Source organism: Lonchura striata, chromosome 5 (assembly GCF_046129695.1).
Source record: "Lonchura striata isolate bLonStr1 chromosome 5, bLonStr1.mat, whole genome shotgun sequence".
NCBI classification, from domain to species: Eukaryota; Metazoa; Chordata; class Aves; order Passeriformes; family Estrildidae; genus Lonchura; species Lonchura striata.
Window position 1 is genome coordinate 12,526,573 of NC_134607.1, and position 14,859 is coordinate 12,541,431.

Here is a 14,859-nt window from a genome sequence, read left to right on the forward strand (position 1 = left end):
TACAGTATTTTGGGCTTAAAGGCACTATGCAAATATAATGTTACTGCAAGGCACTGAACATGGGCTCCTAAACAGAGCAGAACAGCATGCAAATCTGTCATCATTTTCCATCTGGCAACTACTGCTTAAGTTATAGTGGGAATGAATGAGGCCTCAGTATGCTCTGCTGCAAGGTAAGCTAAGCAATAGCTGATCCCAGAACAGACACTTTCAGTTGATATTAATCATGCTACAAAGAAGGTGGTGAGTTTGTGAGAAAATTTAAATGAGCTTTTTAACACTGGTGAACTTCAGGCCACTTGAACCATTTGGAGGCTCTCATTCTTTGTCCCCAAAAAGTCTGTGCCTGCTCAGAGCTCAGTGTATCAGAGTGGCCTTTTGCAGTTTGGGAAACAGCCATATTGAATCCAGACATGCAGCATTGGTGTAACTTGTACTTTCTATATGGACTAGAGTTTGTTCCCTGTGGACCTGAGAAAGCACAAATGAAGCAGATCTTATTCAGTCATAGGAAATCAAACATGCAGGAGTCTCTGCGCACTTGACCCCATCCAGAGAGAACCCTGGTAGGTTTAAATTACACTGTGGGAGCAATTCCTCATCACCTGGGGCTACAGAAATATAGACAGTATTTTCATCTGCTGACACAGCCTAGAACATCCCAAGGAGACCTTGGGAAATACCTTCCAGTAACTACAGGGCATTTCTCAAGTGTCTTGTCAGGAGGCTTTTCCAGAATCAGCTGCTTATATGGTCATTAACTTTCATTTAGCTTTTGTTTAACTCTATATCAGGTTAAATAGTTTCTAGCAGATACTCTGTGAAGGGAAATTCACTGAAGGGCAGGCTGTGAAGGAACTGTCGTAGGACAGACACACAGCAGATTAGACACACAGTGTCTAATCCCTTGGACACAGAGGTGCATCCCATCTCCTTGGTGCAGATGTGTATCCTGGCCAGATTCTAACTCCCTGGCACCAACACTCTGTGTGCAAAGGCTTGTGGATGCAGAGACTGTCAAGTGGGTAGCCTGTCCCAGCTCCAGGCTTTGGGACTGGGCCACCTCTTCAGCTTACCAGCTCTGTAGCCTAAATATAACCAGCTGAAAGATAAGCAAAGGTTAGATTTCTGTGCCCAACAGAACACGTACCAGAAAGGACAAAAAGAATCATGATCAGCAGTTGTGAATCCCTATATAACAGTAATAAACCTCACGGTATGATACAATGACCACAGCACGCTCATGGCCTCCATCCATCAGTCTTCTGCAGGACCTGAAGCTGTTGTTATACTTTCTTGTTTCTTAGCTCTGTTTAAATGACAGTGGAAATTCTTTTTTTTTTTTGCATTTGCATTTGCATTCAAAAAGGTATGACCTACATGACAGCATTTCCTTGAAGATAGAAAGAGAGAAAGGGGGAGCAAACAGGGTCAGGAGTTCTCCCTGTGAGTAAAGTGCAGCAGCCATAAAAAGAACTACTAAATCCTGCCCTGTGACACTCAAGTTGGACACCTGCCCTAAGTATCACAGTTTCCTCTCCATGTTACCCACCCATGCAAGCTGGCTCTGATGCCTCCCCAGCTTCCAGTACTGGCAACAGTTCCAGCTGTTTGGAATGTGGTGGGTGCAGCAGTCTTCAGCAGCTGTGACTGAGAGGTTGGGGCCCCTGGTGATTTGGGAGGAGATGAAGACTCTGATAAGGAAAGAAATACGAAGAGAGTGAGCAGACCTGCTTTGCTGGGAGGTTGCAGTGCCTCCCCAGACCCTTTTCCTGTCGGTGCTGCCACACGGTGCTGGCTGTCCTGGGGACTTCAGAAGGGAGCTGCTCAGGGATGTTTGCCAACAGAGATGAAGCAGTTAAAAGGCTTGCAGCAGTAACACACATCCTGAGGTAAAAAAAAAAAAAAATAGAAAAAGAAAAATGGTCCAGGCTCTTCCTTACCCTAAGGTAGTTTTATTCTGAATCATCATTTGTCTTGTGGCACTTCCTAGAGTGCCATGTCGCTGTGTCAGCCCTTCACAAGATTCCCAAAACATCGAGATTATGCTGGATGGGCTGGATGGGGCATTACCATGCAAGGACAGCACTGCCTTTCAGGGGAAAAAATGAAAATATGTGGGGTAGACCCAGTGTTGGAGCTAATTGGAACCTTGTCTTTTCCACGGTCTCAAGGAACTGCACATGTATTTAGCATCTGCTTTGCCTGAGCAAACATCTAGACCAATTTTTTAGAGCTACAGCTCTCTGCAATTCACTGTGATGATTCTGGCCGGTCTCAGTTTCATTTGTTGCAGACAGATTTGTTTTCTCTTGCTCGGGAACAACAGAGTTAACCAGTAATGACCTGCCAACTTCCACAAATCACAGGGCTGTGTATATAGGACAAACACATTCTGAAGGAATTACATTCTGAAGGAATTAAGGCAATGAACATTTTATTACTGCTACATTTTCTAGGAATCATCTTCAAATGCCCAGGCAGTACATAACTCTGCTTTTGCAAATGTCTTTTTCTGTATTGCAGGGCACAGTTTGCTTCTTGATTTCCAGGCTCTTGAACCAGAATAAACTACCCACATTTATTTTATTTAATATTTATTGAATCAGTATTCCTATCTCATTTTCCCTCTTAATTGGCTGCATACACGTTATGGTGACAGGAAATGACAGATGAAAATGACATGCAGTTTTTACATATATTTTTCGTCAATGAAGCTCAAAATATTTTTAAATCATTAGCGCCATTTTACAGAAGAAATGCTGAAAGACAGGGCAGGAAATACTTCATCTGATAGGCACGGGGTGGAGCTGGAGCAGCCACTGCAGCTGCTGCTCCCCATGCTGCTGCCCAACGGCTGTCAAAATACATTTTGATTGATGAGAGAAACAGTAAGTATGTGTAAGAGTGCAATGTAATGTTCAGTAACTACCTTGCTCCCTTCACAATAACAAAAACCTTGATGAATGTGTGAGGTGGGACATGTTTTAAAGGAGACAATAGCAAATCATAGTTTTATGAACAGAGGTTTAAGGAATGGGCAGGATGTATTTATTAATAAACAAAACAATTCAAATATTAATTAATAAGGATCAAAACAACTCAAGTATTAATTTACAGGGATATTTTTTCTTACTTTAACTATCTCATTCACGGTTACTGGTTTGAGCTAAAATTTCTGGGTGTGGGGACAAGTGTAATGATTGGAGTGTGGCTCAGCAAAGCACTAAAGTACATAGAGCCACACAAATTACAGACAGGCTCTCCAAATCATCCCTTATCAATCATTATTCTCCCTGGCAGTTGCTAAGATTGTCCTCTAAGAGAGTAGTGTTCCCTTCATATTTTGACTGGTCTCACTGTAAAACATGCAGGTGTAGGGTTTCTACCATTTTCCCCAAGGACACTATTTTGGGAGGTGAAATCTCCACGTCACAGAGGTTTTCCTGCTGCTCAGCCAACACTTCCCATTTCTTAAGAGGGCAAGTTCTTGTTCTCTTTCGTGCTCCCCTTCCATGCCTCTACACCAGACACAGGTGTCTGGACCCTGTCATCTGAGCCAGGCTTCCCAGGTGCCTCCTGCAACATCAGGACGGGGAACACTGCCTGGTTTTCATCATCCTTCTGGTCTGGTAGCAGCTGTGGCCTCCCTGCCCGGTGCCATGTTGGGAGCAGGCAGGCCAGCCTGTCCAGTGAGGCCTCTTCCCCCTCCTCCAACTGCCCTGGACACAGGGGATGTCCACACCAAAGAATCACAGACTGGGTCAGGCTGGAATGCACCACAGTGGGGCACCTGCTCCCACCTCCCTGCTCAAGCAGGGCCATCCCAGAGCATGGGATACAGGACTGTGTCCAGGTGGTTCTGGAATATCTCCCTAAAGGGAGATTTCACACCCTCTCTGGACATTCTGTTCCAGTGCATGGTCACTTGTACAGTAAAGATGTTCTTCCTCATATTCAGGTGGAATTTCCTGTGCATCACTGTCTGCCTATTACCTCTTGTCCTATTGCCTGGCATCACTGAGAAGAGCCTGGCTTCATCCTCTTGGCACCACCATTCAGACACATTCAAACCCTCATTCATGTCCCCTCCCAATGTTCTCTTCTAGTGCAAAAAAAACCCCAAAAAACTTAGATCTCAACTATAATTTTAACAGAACAAAGAAACAAGAGATTTTAGTAACAGCTTCAGGTCCTGCAGGAGAAGATTGATGGATGGAGGCCATGAGCATGATATGATTACTGTATTATAATAGGAGGTTTATTATTGTTATTTGGGGATTTACAACTGCTGATCATGATCCTTTTTGTCCTTTCTGATACATGTTCTGTGGGACACTTTTTCCACAGTGAGTTGTGCTGTGCCTGGATGGCTCTGGGCTGTTCCCATGGGTGGCTTCCCGGTCATGGAAGTGCTGGGGTTTCCCCTGATGCTGATTCCGAGAGGAGAGGGTGACACTGCCGCCTGCTCAGGGCACACAGGAAGCCCTAAAAAAGGGAACCCCCCTCCAGCCTGAAGGCCATCGCTGGGGGCTGGAAACTCCATTCTTTGCCAATCCTTCCATGCTTTGGCCACAATCCCATGTGGTGATACAGGCTGGGGACAGAGTGGTTGGAAAGCCAGCTGGGAAAGGACCTGGGAGTGTTGGTCAACAACCAGTTGACCATAAGCCAGCAGTATGCCCAGGTGGCCAAGAAAGCCAACGGCGTCCTGGCCTGTATCAAGAGGATTGTGGCCAGCAGGACCAGGGCAGCGATTGTCCCCCTGTACACTGCCCGGTTTTCATCATGTAGAGACATAAGGTTTCCCCTGAGACCACTGGTGAGGCCACACCTCGAGTGCTGTGTCCAGCTCTGGGCCCTTCAGTTCAGGAAGAACTTTTTGGTGCTAGAGCAAGTCCATACTATGGCAATGAAACTGGTGAAGGGTGTGGGCACGTTTTACAAAGAGTAGCTCAGGAGGGAGCTGGGGGTGTTTAGCCTGGATAAATGAGGCTCAGGAGAGACCTTATGGCTCTTTACAACGCCTGGGCAGGAGGGTGCAGCCAGGTGGGGTCTGGCTCTTCTCCCAGGCAACAGCGACAGGACGAGAGCACATAGCCTTAAAGTGCGCCAGCTGAAGGCTTAGACTGGACATCAGGAAGAACTTCTTTATGGACGAAATGGGCTGCCCAGGGAGCCAGGGAGTCACCGTCCCTGGAGGAGCTTACGGCAAGAGCGGACACGGCACACAGTGCCCTGGTCTAGCCAACACGGTGGCGCCTGGCCACGGGCCGGACCCGATATCTCAGAACTCTTTCCCCACTGATTCCAGGAAGCTGCTCCCGGCGCCGGGCCCCGCTCCGCTCCCGGCGCGCCTGCCGCCCGCGGCGCCGCCCCCTCCGCGAGCGGCCGGGCCGGGCCGGGCGCGCCGCGCGTCCTTCCGGCGCCGGGCGCGCAGCCGCGGCGGCGCGTCCCGCATTGGCGGCGGCGGCCTCGTGCGATGGTGACGCCGTAGGGCCGGAGGAGGCGGCGGCCGGGCCGGGCGGGCGGCGGCAGCAGCGGCCGCGGGACGCGGGCGGCGGCAGCACCTCCGCCGGCCGTTGCCAGGTGAGCAGCGCCGGGAGCCGCGGCCGCGCTGCGCTCCGCGGGGCCGGGGCGCCCCGCCCGGGCGGGCGGCCGCTGGTCGGGGCGGCCTTTGCCGGCCGGGCCGGGCCGGGCCGGGGCGGGGCGGGGCGGGCGGAGGGCGCTGCCCGCGCCCCGCCAGGCCCTGCGGGTTCGCGGGTTCGCTCGGGGCACGGCGGAGCTCCGCGGAATCGCCGGCTGCTGCGGGAGGCTTTAGGCCAGGGGAGCGCTCTAAGTGGGTCAAGAGCACCGTAAGTGGGTCTTGTTTATAGCCTTCCGTGCACTTGTTGCTTGTCAGGCAGGAAAATCTGCTGCTGCCCCTGAAATCTTCTTAGGGAGGCAATATCAGTAATAATTCCTCCGCTTGCACAGTGTGGGAACCCTTTTTAACAGCAGAGTGTTTTTAAGTGCTTATATCTATAAACACTGGAGTTACCAACAGTAGACAATGTAATATAAATATTTGATATTAGGGTGACCGCAGTTTGGATATTCTCAAGTGGCATCAGAAGAAACTTTTTAAAAAGTTTTGTTGTTTTTTTTTTGTTTTCCTGAGAGAATCAGGTATTGATCTCTTGTTTGCTTGGGATGAACAACGAAGATGTTGAAACATGGTAATTGCCTGGAAAACAAAGAAGAGATGACAGTTGTTGTTCTTTTCTGGTGTTTTCAAGCAGTGTTAGTTTCTTCGTGTGTTTGTCTTAGCCTTACAACTCAGTTGATTTTGTGGCTTCAGTAGATGTGTGAGCATTTGTTTTGAGAAAACCATTAATATTAAATGATAACTTTTTTTTTTTTTTTGTCATTTGGGCTTTGTCACTTTGTCTATGTAAAGTATCATGCACTTGTCATACAGCAGAAAAGCTTTTGGATGTTACCTCATGTTTAAAGAAACTTTGTGTTTTTCATGCAGCATGGAACTTTTCCACACAGCTGAATTGTCTTGTGTATCATAACCATGTTGTGTATTTTTAAAAATGGATCGAATTTTATGAAGCTGGCCAGGCTCTCTGGGCAAACCCTTCTTGGCATAATCTGGTTTCGAGTTGATGTCTCAGAGTGTAATTTAAACTCCTGTTTTCACTCCCTTGCTGTAGTCAGTGTCAGTATTGAATTTCTGGCTTCATCCTGGCTTTGGTCTTCACAGGTCTGTTCTGGAAGTCAGTGAAGCGCTGTGTGCTGCACAGCACTCAGAACTGTAAAAATCCTCAGATTTCGGAGTCCTTTTTGTAGTATTTCAGTGTGGAGGTGCTTGTTTGCTGCAGAACTTTATTGAGACTACTTCACATTTGTGGTAGATGCTGTAACAGAGGAAAATATATTTGTGATCAGCAAAAATAGGCGTTGTGTCTTGGACTTATGGGTGCAGCACGATCATGAAACATGGCCAGTTCTCCTTGTTATCTTTGGCTACGACCTAGCCTTGTTTATAGGAGAAAGGAAGTTTGTGTTTTGAGTTTTTTTCTTTTCCTGTAAGGTTGCTAGCCAGTTGCAGTTAATAAGGTTTCCTGCTGCGGTGCTTGAATTATAGGGATAACATATTAATTATGTGTGAACTTCACTTGTTCTGTGACACTTAAACCTATATGAAGACTGTGTGTGTTAGTAGGCAACTTAAAAGGAGGTCATTGTTCTGTTGGAAGTGTAAGATTAGTTGATACAATACAGAAATTATTCCCTTGTCTGAGCTGACAACTAAATATGGTTGTGAATAAGGTTGTTGGCAGCTTTGCTGTGAAAGCCATGGAGGATAGTTGCTAATGTGGAAAACTGAATCAGAAGTAGTGATGGAGGAGCTAAAAGCTGCATCCCAACCTAGCCCAGGTTTTCAAAATGATGCTTTCTGAGTGTAAATCAGATCTGAAAACATGATGTGGTGTGAAGGACAAGAGTGTATTTTTGGCGTACTTCAAGCAAAACCTTTTATGGTGAAAATTTCTCCAACAAATTCTTATATGTTATATGTATATTCTCAAATATAGATTTAAAATGCCATGGGTTTAGAAGCTTAAATTGTCTTAAAGAAACAAGAGAGCCAGACCCATGGGGCTTTCCATCACCCCCATACTCCAGTCTTTGCCCTAATGGACTTGAATCAGTGCTGTTGAGCTGGTGGCATTGCCATGAGTATGGCAAGTGGCTAGTGACCAGTGGTTTTGGCAACGTGGATGAGATTCAGACTGAAAGCCTGACTTCTGGACACAGGATTAGAAGGCTGAGCTTTGGAAAGCCTGTGCTTGCTCTAGGCAAGCGTTTCTGTAGATCTGTGATGAAGGAAAATTAATGGGAATTGGCGGGGCATGTAATGCCAGTGATTTTAATGTTGGGATCTCTGCTGTTATCTCATGTCTTCAGTTGCATGTTCAAGGAGCTGTGTCAAGCATTCATGTACAAAAGATACTCAGTATTAGGCACTAAAAATTTTACAAGTTTTCCAGGTTTTGGATTGCATAACCATATTGTCCAAGCCACTGTGCAAAGCAGCAAGGCTTGCTTTTGTCAGTGGCATGCTGCTTGTGTGTGAGGAAAATCTTGATAAGGAAACTTCAGGAGGTCGTTGGATTATTATGCCATCAGCAATTCAAATCCTTGAACAGAAGTAGTTCTGAAATGGAAATAGCAGTTTTGAGTATTTATGATTTGAAAGTATCTGTCTGAGTCATTCAGTGAATTTTCTGACAGACGGTGTTGGTAGATTTGAAAAGACGTTACACAAGATAATGGTGGTGATTATGAAAAAGTATTTGGGACAGTGTTTAAGGGAAGGAGTATTAAACTATTGTTTTCTAATAGAACTTGTTTTAAATGCCTTGTCTTTTTACAAGACTTATTTCAGCTGGTTGTACTTAACATGGTGACTGTCTGCCTCTGCTTTTTAGAGCACTCTGTTAAGAGAAATTTAACAAAGAGACTGGTTTTCAAAAATTAAGAATATGGAAACAAATAAGATTTCAGTTCTTATTCTTTAGGAAACTGATTTCTGAAAACATTTTAAACTTTCATTTGTTCATTTGAATATGTTCCTACTACTGGAACATTTGAGTTTTGAAGTAGGATGCTGCAGATCAGTGTGTAAGCTAATAAGAAGCAGGAGGTGAGTCGTTTTCACATAGTTCCTGTTACAGAGCTTTGGTGAGAACAACCTCCTGCCTTCTGGGTTGTGGAGTGTGAGATGCAGACTTTTACCATCACATAACTGTAAAATTGAACTTGCCCAGTGATTACATATATTTTCTGGAAAGTTTGACATAAAATATATAATCTTAGTCCAGTTTGACAATGAACCTCAAGGTTCCCTTTCAGGACAGGGTGACAAACTTTCCATTTCCAGAGGGCTGTTCAGCATGTTGGCATGTGGCAGGTGGTGAAGTGATAAGCAGGCAGCCTCTCTGAGGAAAGGAGGTGCCACACAGCTTATGCTGTTGCTACTTGATTTGTGAAATAGCAAAGAACTTGAAGTGATTTGCCAGAATTAAGGTGCTTAGAAATATGAAAAGCAAAAATTACATGTCTAAATGGTATTTCGCTTTCTTATTTAACATGATTACTCATGCATTTTGGAGTTGCAGGTTTCTGCTGCTCTGTTGGTGGAAGAGAGGGTCTCTTTTTCTGACCAGGTAGGATTCTTTGGACTTCTGTGAACTACATGTGTGTCTGTGATTTTGGGACATCTCAGGGCTGTCCTGTGGTTAAATTGACTGCAGAAAGGGGTCTTCAAGCATATAGGTAGATGTAAATTTCACAGGACACATAATTGTTAGTGTAGAAAAATTTGCTGCGTGGTTCAGATGGATTCCAATAGCTTTGAAAATGCAGTGGAATCTGCTGGGATGTGCCAGCTGCTGTAGCTCTCTGTGAACAGGACTAATTAAGCCCTTGTGAGAACAGAAAATAGTCAGGCACTATTTACAGGAGGAAAGTGTTGGAACAGGCAGAGCTGTAATCATTGGCTGTGAGGTACCTTCAGACAGCAGTAGGCAAGAGAGTAGAGAATTTATTTGCAGAATGGGCTGAAAGTCATGTCTGAATACTCAAAGTGGGTATTTCAGTGTTCTGCCAGCACATCTAAGTGCATTGCAAACCTGCTACAGGAAAGGCTACTTCCTTTGTTTGCCCTGTTTTACTCTCTTCTTTCTGCTAGTATTTTATCTCAAAATGCTAAAGGTAGACCAGATGTAGATGTCATAATGTTACAATGTTTCCTGCATGTGAATAGGTCCTGTAAGAGTCCAGCTGTCTACCAAAGTGGTTTGTTGTTGTGAAATAGTTGTTTTTCTAAGGGTATCTGTGATCATCTGCATATATTCAATGATAAGATGTCACTAGGCTGCTTTATCACAAGTACACCAAAGCAATTTCTCATATCTGTTAGTCTGGTTGTCCTCCTTGTCTTAACCAAATTAAATGCTCTTTTCCCCCAACATGTTGGTTCCATCTGCTTAGAGGATTGCAGAGACTGCCATTCTTTGTTTGGAGCCAAGGTCAATTGTGCTGCTCTGTTTAGGTCTAGAGGATGACAATTTGTGTGCTGTGGAGTTTTTTAGGACATCACTGGATTTCTTAAGCAGTTCTACAGCTTCTAGATAATGGTCATTTTGCTGGTATGAGCCTTTAGTGGGCTTTTCTCTGTTTTAATGACAGCATTCTGGCAAGGTTCCTGTTTTAGCTTCTTACTGATGGATGTTTTTTTACTTGTCAAATTTGATTTTTCTCAAAATGTTGTTGTAAGTGTGTGTTAGTAAATTAGATATTTATGGGTATTTGAATAACAGGCTGTTCCTTGAGGGAATGAGCCATGGGCCTTCCTGCCATAGGAAATATTTTCTTAATGTAATTCCACAGACTTCACTGAAGGCCCTTACTTGTGCTCCTTTGATTTCTCGTTCGAACTATTTGGTAGGTGATACTAGATTTTGGGAGGTGTAACCATGATAAGGACTTGAAGATCACATATGTCTGTACATTGTTTCTGGTTTTTGTAAAATGCAGAACTTGTGATGGAAATGAGATAGGTGAAGAGAAACAGTAAAAGCTGTCTTTTGATAGCAAATACCAATCTAGCTACTTAGATTAAATCTGAATGGCAAAATTCTTCTGGCTGGTGGTAAAATTCTGTAAGTTAATCTTTAACTGTTGCTTGTACTAGAACTGTATCCGTATCTCACGGACAGCAGTGGGAGCTGTTTGAAAAAGCCATGCAGTGCAAAGATAAGTATAGCTGAGACTGGCTGTATGTCAGTCCTGAGAGTCCTGGCAGGCTTTTAGCTGCAGGGAGAGGGATTCCAGCATTTGGAACAAGGAAGAAGGAAGTGGCTGGCTAGCAGGACTTGGGTTGAAGAATCACATGCTTTTTAGTGTTTCTCAGCTGACAGCTTAGGTATGGTTTTGTCATGAAGAACACTGCATTGCATTTCCTGGTGGGCTGCTCCTGACCCTGAGCACTTGCCATTCCCAGGTGTAAACTGAAGGATTCACTTTTTCTGTTTCCTTCCCTAATGCTTTAATTTATGTGTTGGTCTCCATGGCTGGTGGAATTTGTGAGCATGTATTAGTTAGACAAATACTAAAGCCGTGGAGGTAAGTTGGTGGTGGTGGAATCTGGTACATTCAGACGGTATGAGATGATACAGCCAATTTGCTTGTGAAGAACAATTTGCTTTGCAAATTGTGTTAGTTTAAGAATTATTTATGTGTCTATGTATTCTTTAGAATGGCATATGGCATTGCAAGGCTGGTCACAGCAATGTTGCACTGTTCTCAGTATTAATCTTTTAGGCAAATGGGTTTTTGTTTTAATGGAACATGACTATAGAAATAAGTAAGAGACTATTCATAATTTTTATTAAAGTAGTTGTGTGACAAAGTGCCAACTATTGGCTTTCTGCCTGCTGTACCTTCAGTGGGGAGCAAAATTGATTATTTTCTGAGGTGAGTGTTCTGAGGGTTGAGAAAAGCATAACAAAGTCAACAAAACCTTTACTTAGTGGTTTTCTGACCTTTGTATACTCCAGGCTAGAACGAGGATGCTGAAAAAGGCTTGTGTCATGGTTATCTTAATGTCCATGGTTATGTGCAACTACTCTTTGACTTCCTGCTCTCTGACATTTTAATAATTGGCAACCATGTGAAATCTGTAGAATTACAGAAATAGCTCAATAATAGATGTCTTATAAAAATCCTTTCCTTTTTACGAGCTTCACTAATGCAGGGAAGGAATTTGCTAGCTACTTGATTTGTAAGGTATTTCTCAAGGGGCAATTTTCAAATACATTTTTAGTATAGAAGAGGAAATTTAAATATAAATACAATATTATTTAAATATAAATACATACAAATTATTTGTTCTCTTTTTAGATCATCCCCCAGAAACATAGAGTATGATTTGCTAAAACCTCATTTCTCTCTTAGGATTTTATATAGCTGTTTGTTCTGGCGTTTTTATATCAACCAGGACTGTAAGGAAAGAAGGTCAGTAATAAAATGTTAAAACTTCTGGGTTACAAAAGAAATCTTTGATTCAGTAGGAAGTGACTTATTGCTGAAGTATCTGAGGAGGTGTCCATTGGTTTTAGTTACTTTGTCTGTAAAACTCTTCTAATATAGCCTTGAGCCTATGCTTTAGAGTTTAAGGGTAGGATGTATTCTGTCTTGAAGGCAAACCCAATTTTAAGTTAAATTTGTCCTTGATGGACAGCAAGAGAAGCTGACCAAGTTTCAGAGCCATGGCATTGCTGTTTGTGTCCCAAACACCCAAGCAACAAGTGATGCTGTTGAAAATGCCAGTTGTGTCAACTGATTTGGAAGGACTTCAGGGTACAGGTCAGTGTGGGCAAAGTGCAGTGATGTACAGCACAATCTCAAGTACTCAGATAAGGTCATGGTTGATGTAGCAGTGCAGCTCTGCAGGACTGTGAATAGCCAGGACATGTGTTGGGTTGGGGGCAGCAGAGCCTTAAAATGCTGTTGGAAAGGTGGTACAAGATGCTCTCAAAGCACATTAGTTTTTCATTCCTTCATGTAAGTCCTTTCCAGCTGACTTTTTCTGGACCAGTTAACTGGATCAAACAGCCCCTTGTTACACATCACAGTAAAGTCATTGTGAGAAACAAAGCATGATCGCAGAACCCATGACTGTTTTCCTCTGAAAACTCATGTCTTGGCTCTGCTTCAATAGTTCATTATTATACAAGTGCCTGAGGGCTTATCTGCCTGCAAGACTCACATGAGTGTTTTTTGTAGGCTAAGGCCATCCTTGAAAAGGCACAATTCCACATTCTTGTTCTTTTAGCAGTTAAGTGTGGTGTGTCCAGTAGTTCTTGTACTACCACCAGAAATCACATTACATTTTGAGAGACTATCACATGTAGACATTAAAACTCAATGCTTCCTTCTTGAAGATCCTGTTTTGAGGTGACACTTTCTCATTTCAAACTGAAGGGACTCATGAATTGGACAGTAATGGAAGTAATGTCTTTGTAATAAATGAACAGTTCATAAGCATTGTTATTTGTTACAACATTCAGAGTCACAGGTAACAATGGTGGTATTTGGGGTTGACCAAAACTTACTTGCATAATTCCTATCATAGAATGACATGTAGTCATGCTAATGATGGAGCAATTGAGAATTGCTGGCACTTAAAATTAATTATTAGGCAAACATAAAAAGGAAAGGTGGGGGATATACTCATTGCTGCTGCTTGCATCTGTGACTGCTTCTTCAGGGGATGTGACAGGTAATAGGCCAGTACTAATATATTGTGTTACTTATGGTGATCCAGTTGCTAAGCAAACATGCAGGATGTGTATCTTAAAACTGCTTATCTTCAGGGATTGCACAACAGTCTTTATTCATCTCTGAACTTTTGATTTGTTTGCACTGAAATTTTGGATCATCTGGTAAGTTGTGTAGATAATTTATTATATTAGGAAGCAAGTGGTCTGCTAGTGAAAACTAGTTCTGCTTTCTGTTGGAAATGTTGAATAAGGAAGTCATGCAACTGGGGAGGTTTTAAACTGTTGGATGTAAGGCTTTGTATAGAAATATTACCAGCACTCACTGTACATAATGTAGTGTGTGTAATGTTGAAGCCAGATTTTGTGTCTGTTGTACTGCTTGCAGTATGGATGAAGTAGGTTGTATAAATTACAAACCTTCCCTCCTCCGCTGGAGTGCAGTGAATGTCAGATTGAAGCTGTCATGCTGGTGCTTTACAACTCCAGTGACACAGGATCCTAAGATAAACTCAGCCTTCATTTAGGGAAATTTTTAGGCTTTAACAACATGCCATGAACTGAAGTAGAGAAAATGGAAATGGATTACAGGAAGTCTTCTGCGTTCCTTGCTGTTTTTGTGTTATAATATTTATGTTGTAGAGGGTCTCCCATGTGGACCAAAACCAACATTTTATATGGCTTGACAAAGGTCCCTTTTCACTAACTTCAAGTGACCTGAGGCAGATTAACATGGAGATTAATGTATTTGACAGTAATAAATCAGCTTTAACAAGTACCGAGGTAGAGATATGTTTGGCAGAGAGTTTGGATAAGATATGGTATTTGGAATTGAGTTGAACGTTTTGTAGAGAATGATATAGTGGAGATGGTTGAAAATTTCCTGCTTTCCTTCGTTTTGTGTTGATGCATCTTGATGCAATTTAGCTGTAACCGTGTGGAGTTTAAAGTTATCTGGGTGAGTGAGCCTACAAAAATGGAAGGATGTTAATTTAGATGAATGCATGCATTTTGTCATCCAGTGTGATGTAAATGTTTACAAGCTGCTGCGTAGGACACATACTCTTTGGATTTGTTTCCCTCTCTATGTAAATTCATTATGTCATATCGGATTCTTTTGTTTTCTTGGAGAAACAGCCTTCATGTTGATTATACATCTTTCTTGTAGGAATCTTGGACTGTAACCTTCCCAAGCTTGAATACAAACACCGAGAACCAGGGAGGAATTTGAGGTGAGAGAAATTGACCTGTGCTGCCTCACAGGTAGCACAGGTGTTTGTCAAGAGAGAGCAGGTGTGTTGGGGAAAATCATTGCAGTGGTTAAGATAACTGCTGTATGTTACTCCATGTGGAAGGTACAAGGTCAGTCTGTTTTGTAGCTCTGTGTTGTATTTCTCAGAAGTGAGGATTATGAGAGATTTGAATGTTTCTGTAACAGGGTGACAGTGTGACAAGTGGGGCTCCCAGATTGGAGTTGATTGCTGAGGTGGGCTGCAGGAGAATATAAACCAGTCAGAGACAG

The 14,859-nt window shown here is 43.3% G+C and overlaps 1 protein-coding gene across 8 annotated transcripts in view; it reads left to right on the plus strand.

Moving 5' to 3' along the window:
- Positions 1-5,460: 5,460 nt before the first annotated feature.
- Positions 5,461-14,859, plus strand: part of ADIPOR2 (adiponectin receptor 2) — a 44,217-nt gene continuing 34,818 nt past the window's right edge. The window contains exons 1-3 of one of the 8 annotated variants that reach the window (XM_077783299.1): positions 5,562-5,589; positions 9,174-9,221; positions 14,506-14,569. The gene's annotated coding sequence lies outside the window, so the exon portion shown is untranslated. Of the gene's footprint in view, positions 5,590-5,727; positions 5,860-9,173; positions 9,222-10,767; positions 10,982-11,933; positions 12,073-14,505; positions 14,570-14,859 lie in introns of those variants that run through there. The other 7 variants (XM_021535036.2, XM_021535040.3, XM_021535039.2 and 4 more) reach the window with 7 other exon arrangements.